The sequence below is a fragment of the Mesocricetus auratus genome, unplaced genomic scaffold (assembly GCF_017639785.1).
Source record: "Mesocricetus auratus isolate SY011 unplaced genomic scaffold, BCM_Maur_2.0 Super-Scaffold_2245, whole genome shotgun sequence".
Lineage (NCBI taxonomy): Eukaryota > Metazoa > Chordata > Mammalia > Rodentia > Cricetidae > Mesocricetus > Mesocricetus auratus.
The window spans coordinates 43,613,801-43,627,063 of record NW_024429180.1 but is presented as its reverse complement, the minus strand read 5'-3'; the positions used below and the strand labels follow the sequence as shown (position 1 = coordinate 43,627,063).

The window sequence follows — 13,263 nt, the reverse complement described above, 5'->3', positions numbered from 1 at the left end:
GTCATAGGCTGCTAGCCTGGAGCAAACAAGCAATTAGAGCAAGACCCATGTGAGCCAGCTCATTTTTAGAAGAGTGCACCTGCTCAAGAGAGGGAGCTTCCAAAGCAGAAGCCGGGAAAGCAGGGGGCTGGGTGGAGAATAAAGCAGAGGAGAGAACCATAAGGAGGGTAGAAGCAGGTTGCGTTTCAGGTCAGATTTTTGAGAGTAGATTACTGGCTGCTTATAGACTTTACTGAACTCCCTGACATTGTTGCCTTGGTTGTCTACTTCTACAAAAGTGGCCAGCATTTAAGAGAAATCTCATCCCCAGTGACTATTAGCCCTCTGCCTTTGGTTCATCAGCAGGCTCAACCTTACCTGCAAATAAAGATAAAAACAAAAGCAGTGAAATCCCTTCCTTGCCCCCTAAGGATCGTTTCTTGGTTTAGCTAGACTCACTTTTCTGGCTTCCTTGAGAATGAAGATAAATGTTGTTTTGTGAAATAAAAAGAGAGCTGATAGAAGGATCCAGGAAGTCCTCCAACGCCCAAATAAAGGAACAACAGATATTTATTTAGGGAGCACTCACATGATGAAGGTAAATAGCCTCTGTGGTCTTCTGCCCCTGGAGGCACAGGATCTGTGATGCAGGCTGCTCAGACCACAACCCAAAAGAGAGCCCAAGCAAGGCCCCCTTCTTCCTTACAAGGGATCACAGCCACACACTGAAGCCACACCCTAAGGCTGTTACTTCAATTCTATTGGCCGAACAATAAGCCACTACAAAGAGGTGTATTAAATGTCTATTTTTAAATTACTTATACCACCTCAAAGACATACTATGGACCTTGTAAAACAAAGGCAGAGATTGGTATATATTTTAGAAACATTTCAGTAAAAGGAAGTCTAAAATTTTGTTAGGACTTTCAGGACTGTCAGTTTCCTTATCAGTAAAGCTGATAAGCAGTATCACCTCCCCTGTGTGCAGTAAATGAGTTAGCTTTGTAACTGTCTTACAATGATGACTATTATAGGTTGGGTGCTACGTGCCCTTCCAAAAGGCTTACAAATGGAAGACTTGGTTCCGGTTGACCAATGGATCAGGAAGGCACTGAACTAATCCACTGATGGATCTACAATTTGATTGTATTATTGGGAGGTGTTGGACATTCTCAGAGGTAGGGCCTAGTTGGTGGAAGTAGGCCACGGCATTGGGTCCTCTGGGATTATGTCATATGTGGGGCCTGTCTGGTTCTCTCTGCCTCTTGACTACTGGGAGATGAGCAGCCTCTTCTAACATAAGCTCGTACTTGTTCTTCATCATTACAGGCCTACAGCATTGTGCCCAGCCAACAATAACAAAAAAGAAGCCATTGAAACCATGCACTAAGCCAATTTCTTCTTCCATTTAAAATGTTTCTCTTTGGTATTTCTCACAACTAAAGGGAGCTTAATTAACTAATTGCCTGGAATCTAGTAAATTCTTCAAAGGTGTTACTATTTCTTTTTTTAATTTTTAAAATTCTTTTAAAATTTCATGTGTGCATATTCCAAATCCCCAACCCTCTCAAATCTATAACCTCTTCTTCAGCAACAAGTCTGGCAGGTAACCAAGGGGGATGGCAGTAACCTATACTGTTTTTGGAGGATGTCCCTTGGATCTCCCAAAAAATTATTTAGAGATAAAATGAGCCTGCATCCTGTGTGTCTTAGTTTCTCTTTTATTGTTGTGGCAAACTATCTTGATGAAGACAATCGTATTTGTCAGAGTTCTCTAGAGTCACAGAACTTATGAGATGAATCAATCTCTCTCTCCATATATATTTTGGAATGACTTACAGGCTGCAGCCTAACTAGTTGAACAGTGGCTAGATGGGAATGGAAAGTCAAAGAATCTAATAGTTACTGAGTCCCACAAGGCCAGGTGTCTCAGCTGGTCTTCAGAATATTCTGGAATCCTGAAGAAGTAGGTCTTAAAGCCAATGAAGGAATGGATGTGCCAACAAGGTGAGAGGTGAAGCAAGCAAAAACAAAACCTTCTGTCTTCTATGTCCCTCTACATAGGCTTCCAGCAAAAGGTGCAGCTGAGATTAAAGGCTTGGCTTCCCACCTCAAGATCTGGATCAAAACCTGTCTCTTCTACCCTAAGATCTGGATCAGACATGTGTCTGCCTACCTCAAAGGTCTAGTGGATTCACCGACTTCAAACCAAGCAGAATATCTCTCACAGGTGTGCCCTCCATTTCTGGACTGTAGTTCATTCCAGATATGTTAAGAGAAGCTTTTTCTTTGCTAGCCACTTTGGTTTATCCCCCGCCAGTCACCTGGGCTCTGCCGCTCCAGCCTGGTTCTAGATTCACATCAGTCCCAAATAAACACACCGGAGGCTATATTAATTATGAAGCTGTTGGCCTTGTTTGTCTCTTACTGGCTAGCTCTGCCTTAAGTAATTACCCCATAATTGTTAATCTAAGTATGTTTCTTACCGGAGAATAGTTCCCGGCATCCTACCCCCATGGCGTCACCTGTTGACTCTCTTGTGTTTCCCCTTCCCAGAATCCTCCTCGACTCCTAGTCCTTCCTATCTAGGTTTTCTATTGGCCAGACAGTACTTTATTGACAAATGCACAGGCAAATAACAGGACTTCCCCAACATCTCCTCTTTTCTGTTTAAACAAAAGAAAGGTCTTAATTTTAACATAGTCATTGTATATGACAGAACAGTTATCAAGTAAGAACACAGTTACAACATTTTGTCTGTTAACATTTAGCAAGATCTAAAGAAAATATCATCCATCCCATCCTTGTGAGTCTAAAGTCCTATATGTAGCTTATCTTTTATCATAACTAAGGAAAACTATAATTATAACTATCTGTCTTCAACTCCATCAAAGACCACAGAAGGATAATATATAAACACTAGGATTGACAGAGATATCTTACTGCCTGGACAGTCACCCGAAGTTCCTCTGTAGCGTTGGGGCATCCATCTTCAGCCCATAGGCCACAATGTGTCTGGAACACTTCTCAGCAAAGCAGGAAATTTCAAACCATCCATCTGCATTGGCAGTCTGTCAGTCATTTTTCTGTGTCCTGCAGAATGTCTCATAGACTCTTCCATGAAGCAGGAACCCTGTAAGACTGAGTTCAGCAGTCACTTTCCTGTGGGTCCTGCATGTCCAGATTATACAACAACAGTCAAGCAGTACAGGCAAGAGCAGTTTCTTGCCCAAATGGCTAATCTTGCCATGTTGAAAGCAAACTCCATAACAAGTTTCTTCGATGCCCATCTTCCTCTCAGACGTAATTGGTGCTGCCAGGAGCAGACATTTCTCATTGTCAAGAAAAACCCTAAACCATTTTAAATGCCATTTTCTGAAGGTCTTTGAGAGGTTTGAAGACTGTTTATCTATCTCAAATATTTTTCTGTATATCTAGAAAACCTAACTTACCTAACTATAAATTCTGACTATTATAAGTAACTATCTATAATCTGTATTTAATTACGCATTACATTTTAAAAGATCAGTATAAGCACAATACTTAATCAAGAGGAGAAATATACATATCACAAAATTGACCTTGAATTTGTATCAATAAATGAAAAACAATACCTATATCATAATTCCCTTTTTTACCATTAAAAGGATTGGCTGTGATCACTAGCCAATTATAAACAATCCCATTTAAATGAAAACAAAGATTTATAAACAAGATGGGAATTAGGATGTCGCTCATTCCAAACTGCTTCCTGCTGGAAGGGGGCGCTGTTCATACCATGGGGATCATGACAAAACTCAGAAACCTGTATAAGTCCGTATTTTCGGGGTCTGTAAAGCTGCATCATCTTAGCTGTCTCAATAGTTGGAACACCTAGTCCACTGCTTCCGGGGGTCTTGGTTCGTCAAACCACAGAAGTCTGGAAGAAATCCTCAGCTTTTTATGTTCTGTGGAAACATAAATTAAAACTCCTTTTCCGAGTAACATATCCTTGTACTTAAATTTTGAAGTCAAGGCATTTTCAAAAGATAGAAGTTGGATTAATTCAGCAGCATTTATAATCAAGTGTACTTTAGCATTTGTTCCTTCCTTAGCAATCAAAAAACTGAAAAACATAATAGCGTACAGTATCCAGACTCTCTGTGTATTTTCCATCTTTACGTGGCTTATTTATTTATCTATTAATACTTTATTTCTTTCACTTTTATTTATTTTTCTCTGAGACAGGGTTTCTCTTTGGAAACCTGCCTGCCTCTGCCTCTGGAGCAATTCCTACCGGCGTGCGCCACCACAGCCAGCTTTTGTATTTATTTACCACTTTGCCGTTTGATTTTCTCTCTCAATCTCACGTATATTTTTTAAACACACTGTAAACCTTTAGAGGTTTTTCTTCATCCAAGTCTGACTTTACTGTAAATCTTTATGTTTTTCTGGCCACGTGTCTTATCTGTAAAACCGCGGCTGTTTTAAACTGCTGTTTCAAGATGGCGGGCGTAAGCATGATTCCAGATTACCGCCTCAGTCCATGCTGACATCCAGCAAATGCTGCCACTTCCAGCTGTATGTACACATCTTTCAATCGTTAGCAGAGTCTCTTAAAACAACCTTGCTGGCTTTTTTTTCTTCTTCTTTCTTTTTATGCCGAGTCAGGAAGACTCCCGTAAGCGAGCCGTGTGAATCTCGGCTTGTCGCTAGCAAAACAGAGCACACCTGAGAAAAATGCTACTACCAAAAATCTGTGCTTCTCTCCGTTCTTCTGTTTCTAAAATTCCTTTAAAGCTTTTGTTATTTTGCGTGGAAATTCATGACCCCACTCCTGACAACCATTTTGTTAAGAGAAGCTTTTTCTTTGCCAGCCGCTCAGATATAGTCAAGTTGGCAACCAAGAATAGCCACCAGAGCAATTTAAAAAAAGAAAGCATGTAATTGTCTTACAGTTTCAGAGGGTTAGCCATGGGGAATGAACGTCTTGAACTGCATGTAGGAAGCAGAGATTCACACTGAGAATGGTGGCAATCTTTGAAAATCTCAAAGCCCATCCACAAGTGGCACACCTCTTCCAACAAGGCCACACCTCTTAATCCTTCCCTTGCAGTTCCACCAACTAGGGGTCAGATATTCCAACACTTGAATCAATGGGAACCGTTCTCATCCAAACTACCATACTGCCTTTTTAAAAGAAGAAAACAAACAACATTGAAAGCAATAGAGAAAAACTCCTCATGCAACACTAACCTCTAGCCTCCAGATGTGAATGACAATGTGCATGAAAACCCTCTCTACACACACACACACACACACACACACACACACACACACACACTTCTCAAAAGCTACTAAGCAGTGTGGATCCAAAGAAAGAAATGAAAAAAAATTCAATTTGAAAATTAGATGTGATTCCATACTCAGTTTTGCATTAAGATCTTGCTTCCTCTTCATTTTAAAGAAAAGCAAATAAGAAGCCCTAAAGGATACATTGTCATCATTGTGAGTGTACCTGAGGTAGAACTAAATCTGGGACCCACTTCAATGTAAAAGGCATTATTTCACTCTCCAGACAAATAGAGAGCACAGGAGTGGGTGTACAAAGTGTCTGTCATGTCATGCTTTCACAGCTTTGGTGGGGGGATTTTTAGTAAAAGGAAAACTATCTGGGTTTGCAGTTCAGTTGGTAGAGTGCTTGCCCAGCATGCATGGAGCCCTGGGTTTGATCCCCAGAACCACATAAACTGGGCATTGTGGTGCATAGCTGTGCTTCTAGCACTAAAGAGGTTCAGGCAGGAGGATCAGGAGTTCAAGGTCATCTTCAACTACATAGCCAGTTTCAGGCCACTCCTGAGTTACAAGAGACTCTGGTCAAAAAGGAAAAGAAATGTCTAAGACTGTCCTCAGATGGTGATAAAGGAAAGAAAAAATGGGAGGGTTGTTTACATATATATTTAAAAATAATGTGCAAAGTGTTTATCATTAGTATTGTGATGTAAATGTTTGTCTCAATTTACCCATCAAACACTATCTGGGTCTGCTCAGCAAAGAGGCTGTATGTACTACTCGATGGAGTGTAATGGAAGAGGACTATCCAAGGAAGGAGTAAGAAAATCTAAAACTAAGACTCTGAAGGGCTAGAATCAGACATGATTCATTATAGTATAACGTGTAGTCTTCCTGCCAGCTGCCCCCAAATAACACACAAGACACTATATTAATTATGAAGTTGTGGGCCGTTTGCTATGATTTCTTATCAATTAGCTCTGACTTAATTGCTAATCTGAGTATTTCCATGTCTCTTACTGGAAAAAGTTTCCGGACTTCTCCCATGTCCTACATCGTGGCTGCTATGCCTCTGTTTCCCAGAATCCTCCTCGACTCCTAGTCCCACCTATCTTGCTTCCCTATTGGCCAACAGTGCTTTATTTACGTATACACAGAAAGACTTCCCCCACCAATTATAGGAAGAGGCAGACTCGGAGGCATGTAGTATATGAAAGCATTGTATATGAACAGTACCACAAATTGTTCTGTTCCTCCAAAGCTTAAATCATAAAGAAGACAATTCAGATGGATGAGGTAGACAAGTTACCAAAGGCCAGATATCAAACAACCTTACATAATAAGCAAAGGCATTTAGGGTTCATCTTATCCATCAAATAACATTGAGTCCAGGTGGGACTATTGTGTTAGCTAGCATTTTGTCACTAACAAAAAGTGCCCAAGAATAACAACTTAAAAGGGGGAGGGGTTATTCTGGCTCACAACTCCAAGGTTTCGGTCCTCGGTCCCTTAGCTCTGTTGTTCTTGGACTGTGAGGAGATAGACCAGCAAGTCAGGAAGCATGTGGGGGATCAGAGCTGCTCACCTCACTGTAGCCAGAAAGGAGAGGGGGATGGAGGGAGGGAGTGTGTGTGTGTGAGAGGGAGGGAGGATGGGAGAGAGGGAGAGAGAGAGGCAGACAACAGACAGAGACAGAAAGAGAGAGGGGGAAGGGAGGAAGTCAGGGAGGGAGAGAGAGACAGACAGGCAGACAACAGACAGAGAGACAGAAAGGGGGAGAAGAGAGACAGAGACAGAAAAAGAGAGGGGGTCAGATCTAGAGATAAGATCTATCCTTCAATAGCTCATCCTCAGTGATTTTTCTCTCCAAATAGGACCCACCTTCTAACATGAACTCACCATAAGAATTAACCCATTGATGAATTAAGAGCTTTCATGATCCAAACAACCAGTAAAGTTCTGTCAGCTGGCAACCAACCCCTTAACACATAAGACTGACAGGAGTGTCATATCCAAACCACAACACATGATGATGTGCAGTCATACTCCTTTGTGTATCAAACCCACACCACTTACACAGAAAAATGTGCAATAATAAATGAAAGAAGTTAGTTAACTGGACTGGATTTAATTTAAAAATGATCACTCCTCCTCATATTTCTGGGATACTTGCTAAAATAGTTACCTCCTGGAATACTGTTGATTCCATATTAATGTAGGAAGACAGTGAATCTCCTTGCTGTTTGAAAGAAGTGGATATAACAAGGATATATAGCTATGGGATGGTTTCAGGGATAATCTTACATGGAATTTTTTAAAAACACAAGAAATGAATGCAAAGGAAGTCGGTAGGGGAAAAACCCAGCAAAAACCTTGCAAGTGCCCTTTGTGGAGATGGCCATGCTGTAATGGGAGAAAATGGGTATCTGTACCTCATAGTTGCCTAATGGTCACCTGGAGCAGTATCAGCTGCTTGGGTGCCAACTACAGATAATCCCTTGGCAGAAAAGCTGGCAGCAGCACACACGCGTTGTTTTCTGGAGCCAATTTGCATTTTGTGCTTTGTTTGTCTGAGCCAAAACAGCATAAACTATGCCAAACCTGGTTTTCTGATTATTTTCAGGCTGATTGAAACTGGCACATGACATGGTTTTATCTAATTAACCCACATGTGGTACAAAACAAAACAAATCTGAAATGGAAAGCTCTTTCTGTCTTCATTGAAAGGCAGAGGTGAATATATAATTATTTTGTCCTTGTCTCTCAGCCACATTTACAGTTGTGGGAGGAGATATTTCCCTAATAGATAGCAAAACAAGTTCTATGTATGCTGTGTCTATAATTAAAAATGATTATGTTTTACATTTCCTAAGTCGAATATTTTCCTTTACAACATCTGGCTAAAAAAGAAACATGAGGGAGATATGTGCTTAAATAAACACAAGGGTTGCTCTCTCTATACATACTCTTTTGATATCACGTGTGAGAGTTTGTCTCATACCAACTGATTTTCCAATCCTCTGGACATCAACTGTGTTCTATAATCCAATTCTGACACTAATTATCCTAGAATTAGCAGAATTAGTACAGACCCACAGGTTAAGAATTTGGTCCCACAGGGTTGTCCCCACTTCAGACACCGATTGCGGATTTCCAGGGTACCATCTGTACTTCTGACTGACTGGCTACAAACAGGGAGGGGGCAGGTTCTATGACCTCCTTCTCCAATTTCATAATTTGCTATAAAGACTCTCACAACTCAGTGAAACTTTTTGTTTATCATTACTAGCTTATTATAAAGGCCACAGCTGAAGCATATCCATATGGAAGATATTCAGAGAGCAACGGTCAGGAATGTGGGGATGGGGAGTTTCCAAGCCAGTTCAGCTCTTTGCTGTATTCCTGAGCCTAGAAACTCCTCAAACCCCATTGTTTAGGGTGTATAATAGAAGTTACATAGGCGTGGCAGAGTAAATCCTTAGCCCTTGGTGACTGAACTCAGTCTTCAGTGTCTCTCCCCTTCTGGGAGACAAGTGGGCTACAGATTCCAATTTCCAAATCCCAATTCCCAAATTCTAATTCCTCTGGCACCCACGACACCCATTTCTCTATCCCACCTTACAATCATAAAGTTGGATATGGTTGAAAAATGCTTGGATGGTTGCATTAGTTACTTGTTTCTGTGACAAAACAAAACATCTAACAAGAAAGGGTTTATTTTAGCTACAGGTTCAGGGTACACGGGATCCTGGTAGGAAGGTCATGGGGAAAAAAGCCTGGGACAGCTTTCACATTGTATCCACAGCCAGGAAGCAGTGACAAGTAAATGCTACTTCAGTTTGATTTATTCCTTTTTATTCAATCTGAGTAGAACTACCTACTGAGGGAAGGTTTCCCCACCTCAATTAAGATCTCTTACAGATTGGCCTAGGTGTAAACCTAAGTAGATAACCCCTTATAAGCATACCTACAAACTTGTATTTTAGGTGATTTTAGAGTCTGTTAAGTTGATAATAATATCTGGTATCACAGGGCTCTTTATGAATAACATGTGTCTGCAAGGGGAAATTTAAATTATATTATATTTGCATCAATGTCTGTATTTGTTTTTCTAGTGCTGCTGTAGAAAGCTGTGTAACACTCAGACTTTGTAGAATCCAAAGGAGCTTAGCGGGGCTCTGTGTACTGTGGTGATATTTTATTGATGATTTATTAAAGCTTGCCTGAGGATTCAGAAAGCAAAGCCAGCAGCAAGACATAGAGATCAGGCAGTGGTGGTACACACCTTTAATCCTAGGACTCTGGATTAAGAGGTAGACAGACCTCTGTTAGTTCAAGGCCTCACTGGCTACATGAAATCGATCCAGTCCTAACTGAAACAGCTCATACAAAGTTGATCTAAGTGCTTGGGATCACACACCTTTAATCCCATAACTAGGGAGGCAGAGACAGGAGGATATGGCTGGACACAGAGAGGAATATAAGAAGGAGGAGGCAGGAATTCAGAGCCTTTTGCCTCTGAGGACTTGTGGAGACAGGATTGCTATTTCGTCTTGGTAATCAGCTTCTCTGGTCTTCAGATTAAGGCTTGAACCCCAGTATCTGTCTCCGGGTCCTTTATTTTTCATGCTACAATGTACAGAGAACCCTGGGGCTGAAGTCAAGGTGTCTGTAAGACTGCCTGTCTGGCAGGCTTGGTAAAGATCCTCAAAATAATTCATCCAAATTATTGCCAGCATTCATTTGGTTGTGGGACTGACTGAGACCTGTGATTTCCTTCTGGCTATCAGTTGAGGCCATTACAAGCGACTTGTGTCCCCTTTCTGGCCAGCAACAGCACATTATATCTCTTGTGTTTCAAAAAACAGACTTCTGCTTCTGCTCCCTGAAGACAAGAACTGTTTTTAAAGAATTTAAGTAACCTGTGCCTATCTGAATAGTGTCTCTCAGGGTCAAAGGAAGCCAGGCCTGCTGGCACAAGAAGGAGTGCTGGGGCTGGAAGTCAAGACCTTGCCTGGAAAATGAGTAAATAAATAAACAAATAAATAATAAATTCATGAATAAGTAAATTTAGGAGTTTAATTATGCTTACAAAAATCCCCGTGTAGTGGTACCTACATTAATGTTTGATTAAATAACTGGAAACAGATCTTAGGGAAGGCAGCCTTTACAATTCTGTATTACCTATTTGCCTATATAGACCAAAAGTTATCTATTGGATAACTAAATATAGGATTGAAGATATGTATATATATATACATATATGCTTACTTGTATATGTATTTGCATACACATATTTCCTATACATATTTATGCTTACTTGTATATGTATATGCATACACATATTTCCTATGCATATCTTCCAGAAAAAGCTCAGAAGCAATGACACTCAAGGACAAAAAATATGTGTATGCTCAGTACCTAAGTCATGGTTCCCAAATACTGTTTCTCCATGATATAAAATATGGCTCAGTCTAGGGCAGGGAAAACTTAAATCTGGGACATCTTACTGTATCAGAAAGTAAGGGCATGCTCAAACAAACATAGAAGGATGTAGAAGGCAGCAAGAAAGGGCTGTCGCTGGCCAAGTGTGACAGGGAAAAGAAGAATAGTGTTTCTGAACACTTAACTGTTGAAGGTGGAGTTCACTCCTATCAGCAACAGGTCTCTGAAAGAATGAGATCTGAGTTATAACTTTGATTATTGGTAGAGTTGTGGCATTCTAAACGGCCCACTATTTAGTAAAGAACAAAGGCATGTCACTGTCCACATCTCATGAGTTAATCCAAATGAGGCACTGGAGAAACTAGAGAGACGTCTCAGTGGTTCAGATCACTGAAGAGGACTTGAATGTGCTCACAGGCACACACACACACACACACACACACACACACACACACACACACACACACATACACATAAAAGTAAGCCTTAAATACAGTTGTCACAATTACGACTGTCAATCTCCTGGGCAAGAAAACACTTTCCAGAAGCTTTAAGGCGTCATATAAAACCTACCTGAAATTCTTAGCTTGGCATCATGTTGCTTTAGCCACTGAGCACTCTCACCCTTGAGAATTCCTCACTTTAATAATCTCTGAGTTATAATGCTGTCTGACTTCTCTGGGTGTCCTGTATGAATTAATTCAACAGAGATGAACAATGACCAGGGAACTGAAGGGAGTCCAGAGTAAAATCCCAGAAACAACAGTAATGTATTAGAACCCATCGAATAAAATAAGGATCCATGAGTCACTATTTGTATAAACAAATGAAAAGGGCTATTCTCAAAGAGAACACTAGTTAATGTAGAAGGAATGATGGAGTCTGAAATCACTATTTCATATTCATAAATTATTCAGGCAAAAAAATACCATGGATGCTAAAACCAGTGAGGAGCTGGATGTTTGCATAGCCTCAAAGTATCTCCCCACAAATTGCTTATCAACTGTGTATTAATTATTTAAAAGACACACAGTGGAGAAACTCAGCATGTGTCATCTTAAACCAAGTGATTATAGTCTACACTGCCAATAACAGGACAAGCCGTCACCATGCATTTCCCAACGTGATACACTGAGAGAAACACAGCATCCTTCTACAGGATCCCTGCCAAAATGCATAGCTTTGTTTGAATCTTGATGAAGCAGCAGACAAAGGCAAATTAAATGGCACTCTGCAAAGTCATTGGCCTGTGTTCTTCAAAAATCATTATAAATAGGAAAGCTGGTTTTTTTTTTCCTAGCTTGAAAGGGATCAAAGAAGCCCGACAATTAAATAGTTCAGAATCAAATCCTAGAGCATGAAGGTTGGGGGCTGGGAAGATCTTCCCTTTTTGTTTATGAATCCTTTATTGGGACACTGGAAAAATTTGAGTAGAGTTTCATGTATTAGGTGGGAATGTGTATCACTGGGTAATTTCTTGATTTTTTTTATACATAGGCTCTGATTGACCTGATTATTGTGAAATTTAGACCAAAGTATCTCGGATCCATAGGATAACCACACTAAAACATTTCCGGAAGAAGGAGAACCCTCCTTGGGCTCATCAGGTCCGGCTGCCTGGAGGTTTGGATTTATGACTTTGGAGGTGCTATATTTGGAGAAGAAGAGTATGCAGATGCAACCATTAAATTAGCTGAAGTCACACTGCCTGGATCTGAGCTTTTATAAGGAGGGAGGGATGGAAGTAGACACAGAGAGGAAGTGCTGCAATTGTAGAGAGAGAGTCTACTGTGATATTGCTGCAAACCAGAAAACCCGAGGATTTCTGGCAAATGGCAGAAGCTATCCCAGGAAGAGACAGCTATCCCAGGAAGCGACAACCCTGCCTGTAACGAGAAGCTTTTTCTTTGCTAGCTGCTTTGGTTTATCCCCCGCCAGCCGCCTGGGCTCTGCCGCGTTGGAGTCCCCAAATAAACACACAGGAGGCTATATTAATTATGAAGCTGTTGGCCTTGCTTGTTTCTTACTGGCTACCTCTGACATAAGTAATTACCCCATAATTGTTAATCTAAGTATTTCTCTTACCGGAGAATGGTTCCGGGCTTCCTACCCCCATGGCATTACATCTTGACTCTCTTGTGTTTCTCCTTCCCAGAGTCCTCCTGGACTCCTAGTCCCTCCTATCTAGATTCCCTATAGGCCAGACAGTGCTTTATTGACAAATAACAGGCAAATAACAGGACTTCCCCAACATCTCCTCTTTTCTGTTTAAACAAAAAGAAAGGTCTTAAATTTAACATAGTCAAATCATATATAACAGAACAGTTATCAAGTAAGAATACAGTTACAATATTTTGTCTATCAACATTCAGCAAGATTTAAAGAAAATATCATCCATCCCATCCTTGTGAGTCTAAAGTTCTATATGTAGCTTATCTTTTATCATAACTAAGGAAAACTATAATTATAACTATCTGTCTTCAACTCCATCAAAGACCACAGAAGGACAATATATAAACACTAGGATTGACAGAGATATCTTACTGCCTGAACAGTCACCCGAAGTTC

General features: G+C 40.6%; 1 long non-coding RNA gene across 1 annotated transcript; it reads right to left on the bottom strand.

The window, feature by feature from the left end:
• Positions 1-4,833: 4,833 nt before the first annotated feature.
• Positions 4,834-12,833, bottom strand: LOC121144374. The gene is made up of 3 exons (XR_005881734.1): positions 12,781-12,833; positions 11,269-11,382; positions 4,834-5,148 (listed from the first exon to the last, which is right to left on the bottom strand). It is a non-coding gene; the product is annotated as an uncharacterized LOC121144374 (long non-coding RNA).
• Positions 12,834-13,263: the final 430 nt, after the last annotated feature.